Genomic DNA, 12,771 nt, shown 5'->3' with positions numbered 1-12,771 from the left:
ATAGTGGAAACGAAGCCTGATAGATTATTTAGTCGGTGTTTGCCCATTGTAAAATCTTACCTCACCCTGATTTACTTCCTCAAATTTATCACAGGTGGCAACATCTTTAGTGCTGTCAGGCGCAGTTCTGCAGAATGTTTGTTTACTGAGCGTTCTAAAGCCAGTACAAATAATACCTTCCTTCCTGAATTCCAACCCCCACTCTGTTTATATGTGCTGCTGCCCACTCCCCTAGCTGGGGGGGCAGGGTTAGTTAATTAGTAGTGATATCATTAGGTAGCACTGCTTGTAGCCCCTCCCCCTCCTAAGTGGGGGCAGGTTAGTCAGAGGCAGAGTCATCAGTGGTGATATCATGAGGCAGCGCTGCCTGTGGCTCCTCCCCCTATTCAGTCATCTGTCAGACTGTCTCTGGGCTGCGTTGTTCGTTACAAATAAAGTTATACGAAGGCAGCCGCGATGGCCCCTGGAGCAGTAACATGGCGACACAGTCACTTCCGGTGACCTCACCGCCCGTCTCCTAGAATTACACAGGAGTGTAAAGATGGCGGCACTTCCGGAGGCGCTCCCGCGCGTGCCCGGCGCCCTTTCTCCTCTGCTCGTGCCCGCGCCCGCGCGCCCGCCGGAAGGAAGGAGCCGCCATTACAGGAGGAGACTCCCGAGTCACCCGGATACACCCGGAAACCGCGGCCTGGGGCTCCCCGACACCCGACCCACCCGCATCCGCAGAGAAGCTGCCCGACCACACCCGGGTGAGAGAGGACGGGGGGAGGGGACAGCGAAGCAGCGCGGCTCAGTGCAGAGAGCCCCGTGTGATGCCAGAGGCAGACAGGTCCTCTTCACTGCACAGCCCCACTGCCAGCCGCGCGCCCAGCATACACTGCCCAATATATATCCCACTCTCATCTAACATACAGTGTGCAGGTACCCCACCCGGTCCCCCTCCTTATATATACATCCCACTCCCAACCAATATTATACACCCTAATATATCCCACTCCCTACCAATATACACCCCAACAGTCCCATCTAATATACAGTGTGCATGTACCCCACCCAGTCCTCCTCCTATATACACCCCAATATATCCTACTACCAACCAATATACACCCTAATATATCCCACTCCCAACCAATATACACCTTAATATATCCCACTCCCTACACCCTAATATATCCCACTCCCTACCAATATACACCCCAATATATCCCACTCCCAACCAATATACACCCCAATATATCCCACTCCCTACCAATATACACCCCAATATTCCCATCCAATTTACAGTGCACCCCACCCAGTATCCCCTCTTCCAATATACACACCACTGTACTTCCAATATATCCCACTCTAATATACAGTGTGCATGTACCCCACCCAGTCCTCCTCCTTATATATACACCCCAATATATCCCACTCCCATCCAATATACACCCCAATATTCCCATCCAATGTACAGTGCACCCCACTCTGTCCTCCTCCTATATACACCCCAATATATTCCACTCCCTACCAATAGTGCTATCTAATGTACAGTGTACCCCACACAGTAACCCCTCCTCCAATATACACCCACCTGTACACCCCAATATATCCCACAGCCAACCAATATACACCCCAATATTCCCATCCAATGTACAGTGCACCCCACCCAGTACCCCCTCTTCCAATATTCACCCCACTGTACCCCCAATATATCCCACTCTAATATACAATGTGCATGTACCCCACACAGTCCTTCTATATATACCCCAATATATCCCACTCCCAGCCAATATACACCCCAAAATACAGTGTGCATGTACCCCACCTAGTACCCCCTCCTCCAATATACACCCCAATATACAGTGTGCCAGTACCCTCTCCTTTTATATAAAATCTCACTCCCTGCTAATGCTCCCATCCAATATACACATCAATGTATAGTGCGTATGTACCCCGCCCAGTGCCTCCTTCTGTATGCACCCCAATATATCCCACTCCCAACCAATGCTCCCATACAGTATACTTCCCAATATACAGTGTGCTTGTACACCCGCAGTACCCCCTCCAATGTACACCCCAGTATATCCCATATCCCCAACCAATGCTCCCATACAGTATACAACCCAATATACAATGTGCATGTATCCCACCCAGTACCCCCTTCTCCAAAATACTCCCCAACACAGTGTGTGCTTGTACACCCCAGTATATCCCACTCCCAACCAATGCTCCCATACTCTGTATATTCCTTGTGTATATCTGTTCATACCTTATAAATGTTGCACTGTTTATAAATGGTACAGTATATTTTTTTTTATACTGGATTTTTTTCAGACAAAATTAGGGGTAAGCCTATCAATATAATTGTGTGGTTTTTTTGTTTTTTTTTAACAATATTCATTTATAAGTCATTTAGTAAGTGTTTGCTGATTGTAAAATCTTTCCTCCCTGATTTACCTTCTGAAATGTATCTTTAGTACTGGCAGGTGATCTCTGCGAAATGTTCAATTTTTGAGAGTTCTAAAGTACAAGATATACCTGGACTCCCAGAATGCTCTAGTGGTAGAATTCCTCATAATAAACAGCCTAGGCCAAACCTCAGTGGGAGGGTTTGGCTTCATAATATACACAGTATAGTCCCCTACTTACAAACAACTCAAGTTACATTACAGAGATACAAAATTGTGTTCCTATACAAAATATGTTTGTTGAATTTTTTTTTTATTTTTTTTGTTAAATCTTACAGTATTGTATAAAAGGTTATACATAGTTTAACCATTTTCAGACTGTGCTAGTTGAAATCGATGTCCTGCTATTGGCTGTGTGGCTCTGGCAGGGCGTAAATTTTAACACCACTGGCGCGCACTCCCGCCTATCGCGCCGCTCGTCCCCCACTGCAGCCCACTTGCCCTGCCCGTCAGTATGATGGCAGAAATCTGTGAGCAGGTCAGGAGCCAATAAAATTGTCTCCTGACCGGCGCACAGAGCTGCGATGGGAGAGCTGCGGTTCTGCACGGCGATTAGTCAGTAAGCCCTGTTTTGCGGTACCAACAGTCTGGTCCTTAAAGAAAATCTGTAATGAAAAAAACTCCCCTGAGGGGTACTTACCTCGGGTGGGGGAAGACTATTGAGGCTTCCCCCGTCCTCCTCGGTCCCACGGCGGCGGAGAAAATCCTCCCGGAGCGACGGCGATGTAAATATTTACCTTTTGGCGCCAGCGAAGGCGCAGTATCCACTCTTCGTACAGAGATAGGCGAAAATAGCGGATCTCCGTCGGGCCGCTCTACTGCGCAGGCGCAAGTCTCATGCGCCTGCGCAGTAGAGCGGACCCGACGGAGATCGGCTATTTTCGCCTATCTCCATAAGAAGAGCCGCAACAGCGCCCCCGCTGGAGCCCGAAAAGGTAAATATTGCACAGGCTGTCTGATTTGTCGCCTGTGCGTTCCGGGGGCTTTCTGCCGAGACCACCATGGGACACGGGAGGACGGGGGAAGCCTCAATAGGGTCCAGAGGCTTCCCCCTACTGAGGTGAGTACCCCCCAGGGGAACTTTTTTTCAGTACAGGTTTTCTTTAAAGAGGAACTCCAGTGAAATAATGTGATAAAGTGCTTCATTTTTACAATAATTATGTATAAATGATTTAGTCAGTACTTGCCCATTGTAAAATGTTTCCTCTCCCTGATTTATATTCTGACATTTATCACATGGTGACATTTTTACTGTTGGCAGGTGATGTCAGTAGAAGGAGATGCTGCTTGCATTTTTCTGGCAGTTGGAAACCGCTGTAAACAGCTGTTATTTCCCACAATGCAGCAAGGCTCCCACAGAGTGATGTCAGAACCATGGTCCTGACATCACACTGTGGGAGGGGTTTCGCCATAATATTAGCCATACAGAGCCCCCTGATGATCCGTTTGTAAAAAGGAAAAGATTTCTCGTGGGAAAGGGGGTATCGCCTACTGATTGGGATAAAGTGCAATCCGTGGTTACGGTTTCTCTTTAAGGGGCCAGAGACTGCTGGTATGGAAAGTGTTAAAGTGATTCCGAGCCGAAGCTCGGGATGAAAATCGCATACATACCCATAGAGGGAAGCCTCAGGATCCCACTGACTGAGACTTCCCTCGCTGATCTACAGCCCCCTGTTGTTGAGCACGGCTCCTCTCCACGTCGCGGCCGTGCAGATCTTCTTCCTGATGCGGGGCCTCACAAGCCCGTGGCTCTGGCTTGCTGCGCATGCGTGGGTGGGTGGGCTGGGTCGGCTATTGCGCGACCATGCTGGAGCAGAAAGATACACGGCCCCGTTAGGATTAGCGATAATGCCTTGTCTCTAATCTTCTGGGGGCAACAGGGATAACACAGCAGGGAGGGAAGCCACAATGGGATCCTGAGGCTTTCCTCTCTTTAGGTAAGTATCTCATTTTGTACCTGAGCTTTAGCTCGGGGTCACTTTAAAGCGGACCTGAACTCAGAACTCCTCTTTGCTCTAAAAGATACACAACAGCATAATAACCTTTAAACAAAAAACATTCCTTTGGTACAGCTGATACAAATCCTAAAATAAATCTGCAGCTTCTACTTCCTGATTCATGAAAGCAGCCATATTGTTTACAGCCCGTGCTTTCAAATGGGCTTATCTGCCAAAGGTGTGACACAGGGTTAGAGATCAGATTACAATTTGTGATTAGACACGTGAGGGGGGATTAAACAGATTAAACTCTCTAAATCCACACAGGGTTCATTTCTCTCTGTTTTCCTTTTGTTTTGTGCAAGAGTTAATTTTTACTTTAAGGCTGCTTACACACTAAGACGTTACAGGCGCACGTTAGTGCAGCCTGTAACGCTCCCCCAACGCACAGCAGTGTAACACAAGTGGGCTGTTCTCACTGCCCACGTTGCGTTACATGTAACGCTGCACGTTGTAGTGAATGTGCAGCATGCTGTGCGTTCTAACGGCTTTAGCCGCGTTAGACTGTTTGCACATGCTCAGTGGGGGGCGGAGAGGAGGCGGGGAGATGCCGCTACAGTAGCCGCGCACATGGCTACTTAATATGCACTGCACTGGCGGCCGCTGATTGGCCGGCGGGACCACGTGATGCGGAGTGTCTCGCTCCGCACCCCTTTGCCCCCCCGGCCAATCAGCGCCACTCTGGGAGACCTTATGCGGATAGAGCCGCCTAACGCGGCTCACTCTAACGTCCTCTCCCACACCACCATGCGTTGCGTTAGGGGCACGTTATGCGACCATAACGTCCCCTAAAACGCAACGTCTTGGTGTGTAAGTAGCCTAAAGCACTTTAAAAGCACATTGAAAACAACTAAAACATAGTTTATGCTATATGTACCAATCCAGAGTTGTCCGAAAGTAAATGTTTTCTCCACATTTCAGCATGTATAACACAGGACCCCTTTTACCAACAATTCAACTTACAAACCATCTCCCGTGACTGGAACTTGTCTGTGAGTAGGGGATGGTCTGTATAGAAACTTAACATAAAAGTTGGTATCCTAAAACAGTTCCTCTTCAAAGCTTTTGGATAGTTTGCTTAAACGGAACATCAAGCGAGAGGGATACGGAGGCTGCCATATATATTATTAACCCTATGCATGTCTGTAGAAACACTCCAGATTTATTGCAGGGTTTGTATCAGCTGTAACAAAGGAATGTTTTTCTTTAAAGGTTATTATGCTTTTGCTTATCTTTTAGAGCAGAGAGGAAGTTCTAAGTTCAGGTCCGCTTTAAAGGATGACATCCTCTCACCCCTTCCCAACTGACTGTTCTTTTCTGTAAGTTCAAATGATTATCACAGGAAAAGCAGAGGAGTACAGAAAAATATCTAGACTAGCCTCCTTAGCGGCAATCCCGAGTCAGGCTCGGGACGGAAATCCGCAGCTCAGAGCAGTAATCCCGTGCCTGAGTGAGTTATATGCAGGAGCTGCTGCAGATCTCTGTGGTATGTTTTTAACTTGTTTTGGGGGGGTCTAAAAGTTTGTGAAAAAAATGCACGGCTTTTAGACACTAAATCTGGAATTTATAACGCCAGGGAGGCTAAAGATATCGCTCCAAAGTGAAGCCAGGTTCCCAGTAAAGTGGAAAACAAAGCGTTGAGCTTTATGAAAATCATATGCAGAATATCCACAAAATTGTCATCAATCTATAGTTAACTGGGATGCATTGTAACAACAAGCTTCAGTAAGCCTCTCACTCATAACATCCACCTACACTCATGCACGGAGTTCCCCTTTAACCACAAGCTGGATGGTGCATAAATAGGAGTATCAAAAACCGTACCAAGTTGAATGATGATTGATGTGCACAAGGAAAAAAAAGTTCCTTCTTATTTTGATGATCAACAAATATCCAGCAAATTGGAATCAATTAAAAGCAAAAAAGACCAATGTCTATAGCAGGGGTCTCAAACTCAATTTACCTGGGGGCCGCAGGAGGCAAAGTCAGGATGAGGCTGGGCCGCATGAGGGATTTCACAATCAGCAGCAACCCCCCCCCCCTGAAGCAAACTATTTTGCATAATTTACCTTATAGTTCGCTTCTGTGCTCCCATTACAAGTAATCCGCCGTGTCCCCACCGCAAAACGAGGGCTGCAGAGCCCCCAAATTGCCTGGGGGGCTATCCGCCGGCATTTCCTGGAAGGGGCAGAGCTTTCAGCTTCAGCTCTGCCCCTCCTGACGTCAATCGCGGCGCATCACCGCCGCTGCCCGCCCCTCTCACTCTTCCTTCACAGAGAGGGGCGGGGAGAGGCGGCGATCTGTGCAGCGATTGACGTCAGGAGGGGCAGAGTTGAAGCTGAAAGCTCTGCCCCTTCCAGGAAATGCCGGTGGATTGCCCCCCCCCCCTGGCGATTTGGGGTCTCTGCAGCGCTCATTTAGTGGCGGGGATGTGGCGAATTACTTGGGAGCACTGAAGCGAACTATAAGGAAGCTTTTGCCGGCGTGGGCCACAAAATATTGTATCGAGGGCCGCAAATGGCCCTAGGGCTGCGAGTTTTGAGACCCCTGGTCTATAGGCTTCTAGGCATACGCAGTAACGTACCAGTAGGTGTCTGCAATCATGTATGTAATCTGAGGCTCCGACTGGTAGCCTCATATACTCACAGATCCTTTATCAGTGTTCTCCCCAGAATTTTTTTCCAGCCGGGTGGCATGAAAAAGTAGCTGGGTGGGGCGAGATGAGAGAATGCTGGCCCGGCGCTTCTTTACACAATTCTGCTTACGGCAGAGGAGAAGAGCCAGTGACAGTCAGTTGCTCAACAAAACTAGCCGGGTGAAGCACCCGGCTAAAAGCGCCGGGGGAGAACACTGCTTTATATATCATGCGATGGGGTATTTCTTGGCATAACACTCGCCCATATGAAAAGTGTGTCATCCGCAGTTGAATGTCCTTGGTGGGCAGATTGCTATTACCGGTTGTGGGCGTTGCTGTAGTGGCAAAGAGACCTTTTTATGTCTGTTTAGCCGCAGTAAAAAACTGATGGGTCTGTTGGATGTGTTGCGGTAAGTGGAATGCACTCTTGTGCCGTCTGGGATTTTTATTTTCCCCCCTGGAATGCCATTTGGGGGGTGGAATCTGGTGATGGGGAGGTAGAAGGAAATCTCTGCTGGGAACTGGCGATGCAATTTCTGATCAACTGGTGGTTGGGCAGGAAGTTGTAGTTTTTTTACATGTCCAAACTGTTCCCGATCGATTTTACAATAATAACTTTGCAAAATCGATTCCTTGTTCGGTCGGAAACAGGATATGCCGGAAAGAATCGGCAGATACCTGTAGATCAGACAGGAAATTGCATTGTGTGTTGCTAGCATTAATGGAAGAGGGAGGAGAGAATCGTAGGAAATTGGATTAGATCTAATGATGGAGAAAATGGTGGGGAGATCTGGTGATGAAGGAAGTTTTATATGCGGGAGGTGGAAGGGTATCTGGTTATGGAAGAGGTGAGAATAGATCTAATGGAGGAGGAGCTGAGGGTAAATTTGGTGATAGAGTGGGCCTGGCTAGATTTAGTTGTTAAAGACTTGAGAGGAGCAGTTGAGGTGGCGTAGGACGCGGGCGCGGTTGAGGCGGTGTAGGACGCGGGCGCAGTTGAGGAGGTGTAGGACGCGGGCGCAGTTGAGGAGGTGTAGGACGCGGGAGCAGTTGAGTTGGCGGAGGACGCGGGAGCAGTTGAGTTGGCGGAGGACGCGGGAGCAGTTGAGTTGGCGGAGGACGCGGGAGCAGTTGAGTTGGCGGAGGACGCGGGAGCAGTTGAGTTGGCGGAGGACGCGGAGCAGTTGAGTTGGCGGAGGACGCGGAGCAGTTGAGTTGGCGGAGGACGCGGAGCAGTTGAGTTGGCGGAGGACGCGGAGCAGTTGAGTTGGCGGAGGACGCGGAGCAGTTGAGTTGGCGGAGGACGCGGGAGCAGTTGAGGTGGCGTAGGGCGCGAGGACGCGGGGACGGTTGAGGTGGCGTAGGACGCGGGGGCGGTTGAGGTGGCGTAGGAAGCGAGAGCAGTTGAGGTGGCGTAGGAAGCGAGAGCAGTTGAGGTGGCGTAGGACGCGGGGGCGGTTGAGGTGGCGTAGGACGCGGGAGCGCTTGAGGTGGCGTAGGACGCGGGAGCGGTTGAGGTGGCGTAGGACGCGGTAACGGCTGAGGTGGCGTAGGACGCAGGAGAGGTTGAGGTGACGCAGGAGAGGTTGAGGTGGCGTAGGACGCGGGTGCGGTTGAGGTGGCGTAGGACGCGGTAACGGCTGAGGTGGCGTAGGACGCGGGAGAGGTTAAGGTGGCGTAGGACGCGGTTGAGGTGATGTAGGACGCAGGAGTGGTTGAGGTGGCGTGGTAGGACGCGGTAACGGCTGAGGTGGCGTAGGACGCGGGATAGGTTGAGGTGGCGTAGGGCGCGGGAGCGGTTGAGGTGGCGTAGGACGCGGTAACAGTTGAGGTGGCATAGGACGCGGGGGCAGTTGAGGTGGCGTAGGACGCGGTTGAGGTGGCGTAGGACGCGGGAACGGTTGAGGTGGCGTAGGACGCGGTAACGGCTGAGGTGGCGTAGGACACGGGAGAGTTTGAGGTGGCGTTGGAGGACGCAGGGGCGGTTGAGGTTGATGAGGATATGGTAGCGGTTGAGTTGGTGGAGGGTGCGCGAGCAGTTCTATTGGTAGAAAACATAGGAGGCGTACTGGTGATAGGTGTGTAGATTTGGTGACAAAGTATAGCTGGTGGTGATGGGGGCAGAGCATGGAGAAGTGGCTCTGGTGACAGGAGGTGTAGCTTTGGAGGAGGAGGAGGTGGGTGTAGCTTTGTAGGCAGAGGAGGTGAGTGTAGTTATGGCGACAGTAGATATTTTGGGTGCCTGGAGTCGGTGGTTTCATAAACTGAGGAGTTGGGTAATTTTTGTACCCACTCTACAGCCCTGGATATAGGGGGTGGTCCTGTGGGGGAGAATGGAGGAGTAGTTCTGTTGACAGGCGAGGTCAGGAGAGATCTGGAAATGGAGGTATTGGTTGCTATGCATCTTCATTCATAGGGGTGTGGTCTCAGTCTCCATAGCTGTGATATGTAGTGGTCTACAGACCCTGATTGGATAAGTACAGTAATAAGCTCTGACCCTTGTGGGCGCGTCATGTGGCTGACATGTCTGGACACGTTGGGGCTTGCAGTTGTCTGCAGGTAACCCGTGCAGGACCCCTGGTGTCCCAGCAGGTGTTACTGGGGCCTGTCTCCTGCAGGTAACCCGTGCAGGACCCCTGATGTCCCAGCAGCTGTTACTGGGGCCTGTCTCCTGCAGGTAACCCATGCAGGACCCCTGGTGTCCCAGCAGCTGTTACTGGGGCCTGTCTCCTGCAGGTAACCCGTGCAGGACCCCTGATGTCCCAGCAGCTGTTACTGGGGCCCGTCTCCTGCAGGTAGCCCGTGCAGGACCCCTGATGTCCCAGCAGCGGTTACTGGGGCCCGTCTCCTGCATATAACCCGTGCATTACCCCTGGTGTCCCAGCAGCTGTTACTGGGGCCTGTCTCCTGCAGGTAACCCGTGCAGGACCCCTTGTGTCCCAGCAGCTGTTACTGTGACCCGTCTCTTGCAGGTAACCCGTGCAGGACCCCTGATGTCGCAGCAGCTGTTACTGGGGCCTGTCTCCTGCATGCAACCCGTGCAGGACCCCTGGTGTCCCAGCAGCTGTTATTGGGGCCTGTCTCCTGCAGGTAACCCGTGCAGGACCCCTGGTGTCCCAGCAGCTGTTACTGGGGCCTCTCTCCTGCAGGTAACCCATGCAGGACCCCTGATGTCCCAGCAGCTGTTATTGGGGCCTGTCTCCTGCATGTAACCCGTGCAGGACCCCTGATGTCCCAGCAGCTGTTACTGGGGCCTCTCTCCTGCAGGTAACCCATGCAGGACCCCTGATGTCCCAGCAGCTGTTATTGGGGCCTGTCTCCTGCAGGTAACCCGTGCAGGACCCCTTGTGTCCCAGCAGCTGTTATTGGGGCCTGTCTCCTGCAGGTAACCTGTGCAGGACCCCTGGTGTCCCAGCAGCTGTTACTGGTGCCTTTCTCCTGCATGTAACCCGTGCAGGACCCCTTGTGTTCCAGCAGCTGTTACTGGGGCCTGTCTCCTGCAGGTAACCCGTGCAGGACCCCTGATGTCCCAGCAGCTGTTACTGGGGCCTGTCTCTTGCAGGTAACCCGTGCCGGACCCCTGGTGTCCCAGCAGCTGTTTCTGGGCCCTATCTCCTGCAGGTAACCCGTGCAGGACCCCTGATGTCCCAGCAGCTGTTATTGGGGCCTGTCTCCTGCAGGTAACCTGTTCAGGACCCCTTGTGTCCCAGCAGCTGTTACTGGGGCCTGTCTCCTGCATGTAACCCATGCAGGACCCCTGGTGTCCCAGCAGCTGTTACTGGGGCCCGTCTCCTGCAGGTAACCCGTGCAGGACCCCTGGTGTCCCAGCAGCTGTTACTGGGGCCTGTCTCCTGCAGGTAACCCGTGCAGGACCCCTGATGTCCCAGCAGCTGTTACTGGGGCCTGTCTCTTGCAGGTAACCCGTGCAGGACCCCTGGTGTCCCAGCAGCTGTTACTGGGCCCTGTCTCCTGCAGGTAACCCGTGCAGGACCCCTGATGTCCCAGCAGCTGTTACTGGGGCCCTTCTCCTGCAGTCACCTCTTGTATTGATCGCTCTGGGCTGAAGTGGGATGTTTATGAAAGGCTGGGCGACCTTTGTCCCTTAGTGGAAGCATGGTCAGCTGCTGTCGCTGTGTGTTTTAGAAAATGTCCCCCTCCAGCTCTAATGGAACCATATTTGCCAGTCTGAGTTCAGGTGTGTTAGAAGGGGTGCACTCCACCTCCCCATTTGTAGAGGAACCTTGCCTTCCATTGTGATTACAGGTGTGTTGCAGAGAATGTTCTCCCCTAGCTGTGAAGAAACTTCACCTGCTGCATTGCAGGAAGCATCTCCCTGTTGTGGCTGCTGCATTATGGGAAGTGTCTCCCTCTGCTGCATTATGGGAAGCGTCTCCCTGCTGTAACTGCTGCATTATGGGAAGTATCTCCCTGTTGTGGCTGCTGCATTGGGGGAAGTATCTCCCTGTTGCTGCTGCATTATGGGAAGTATCTCCCTGTTGTCGCTGCTGCATTGTGGGAAGTGTCTCCCCGTTGTCACTTTTGCAATATGAGAAGCGCCTCCCTGTTGTGGCTGCTGCATTATGGGAAGTATCTCCCTGTTGTCGCTGCTGCATTATGGGAAGTGTCTCCCTGTTGTGGCTGCTGCATTATGGGAAGTATCTCCCTGTTGTCGCTGCTGCATTATGGGAAGTATCTCCCTGTTGTTGCTGCTGCATTATGGGAAGTAACTCCCTGTTGTAGCTGCTGGATTATGGGAAGTGTCTCCCTGTTGTAGCTGCTGCATTATGGGAAGTGTCTCCCTCTGCTGCATTATGGGAAGTGTCTCCCTGTTGTAGCTGCTGGATTATGGGAAGTGTCTCCCTGTTGTAGCTGCTGGATTATGGGAAGTGTCTCCCCGTTGTCACTTTTGCAATATGGGAAGTATCTCCCTGTTGTAGCTGCTGCATTATGGGAAGCGTCTCCCTGCTGTAACTGCTACATTATGGGAAGCACCTCCCTGTTGTGGCTGCTGCATTATGGGAAGTGTCTCCCTGTTGTGGCTGCTGCATTATGGGAAGTATCTCCCTGTTGTAGCTGCTGCATTATGGGAAGTATCTCCCTGTTGTTGCCAGGGCTGTGGAGTCGTTACAAAAATCTTCCGACTCAGACTCCTTGGTTTATGAAACCACGACTCCGACTCCGGATACCCAAAAATGGCTCAGACTCCTCGACTCCGACTCCTTAGTCTAATACTTAACAAGGCTGTAGATATTGTACAAAAATCATCCGACTCCTCAGTTTACGAAACCACGACTCCGGGTGCCCAAAATTGCCCGGACTCCCACTCCACAGCCATGGTTGTTGCAGCTGCATTATGGGAAGCGCCTCCCTGTTGTCGCTGCTGCATTATGGGAAGTATCTCCCTGTTGTGGCTGCTGCATTATGGGAAGTGTCTCCCTGTTGTGGCTGCTGCATTATGGGAAGTGTCTCCCTGTTGTCACTTTTGCAATATGGGAAGCGCCTCCCTGTTGTCGCTGCTGCGTTATGGGAAGTGTCTCCCTGTTGTCACTTTTGCATTATGGGAAGCGCCTCCCTGTTGTCGCTGCTGCATTATGGGAAGTGTCTCCCTGTTGTCACTTTTGCAATATGGGAAGGGTCTCCCTGTTGTCGCTGCTGCATTATGGGAAGTGTCTCCCTGTTGTCACTTTTG

The 12,771-nt window shown here is 51.5% G+C and overlaps 1 protein-coding gene across 1 annotated transcript in view; it reads left to right on the top strand.

Annotated features, from left to right (window-relative positions):
• Positions 1-453: 453 nt before the first annotated feature.
• ARHGAP35 (Rho GTPase activating protein 35) overlaps positions 454-12,771 on the top strand; it is a 61,768-nt gene continuing 49,450 nt past the window's right edge. Inside the window, exon 1 of the mRNA XM_068250077.1 lies at positions 454-749. The gene's annotated coding sequence lies outside the window, so the exon portion shown is untranslated. The remainder of the gene's footprint in view (positions 750-12,771) is intronic.

This window comes from Hyperolius riggenbachi, chromosome 8 (assembly GCF_040937935.1).
Source record: "Hyperolius riggenbachi isolate aHypRig1 chromosome 8, aHypRig1.pri, whole genome shotgun sequence".
NCBI classification, from domain to species: Eukaryota; Metazoa; Chordata; class Amphibia; order Anura; family Hyperoliidae; genus Hyperolius; species Hyperolius riggenbachi.
This window is presented reverse-complemented; position numbering and strand designations above follow the sequence as displayed.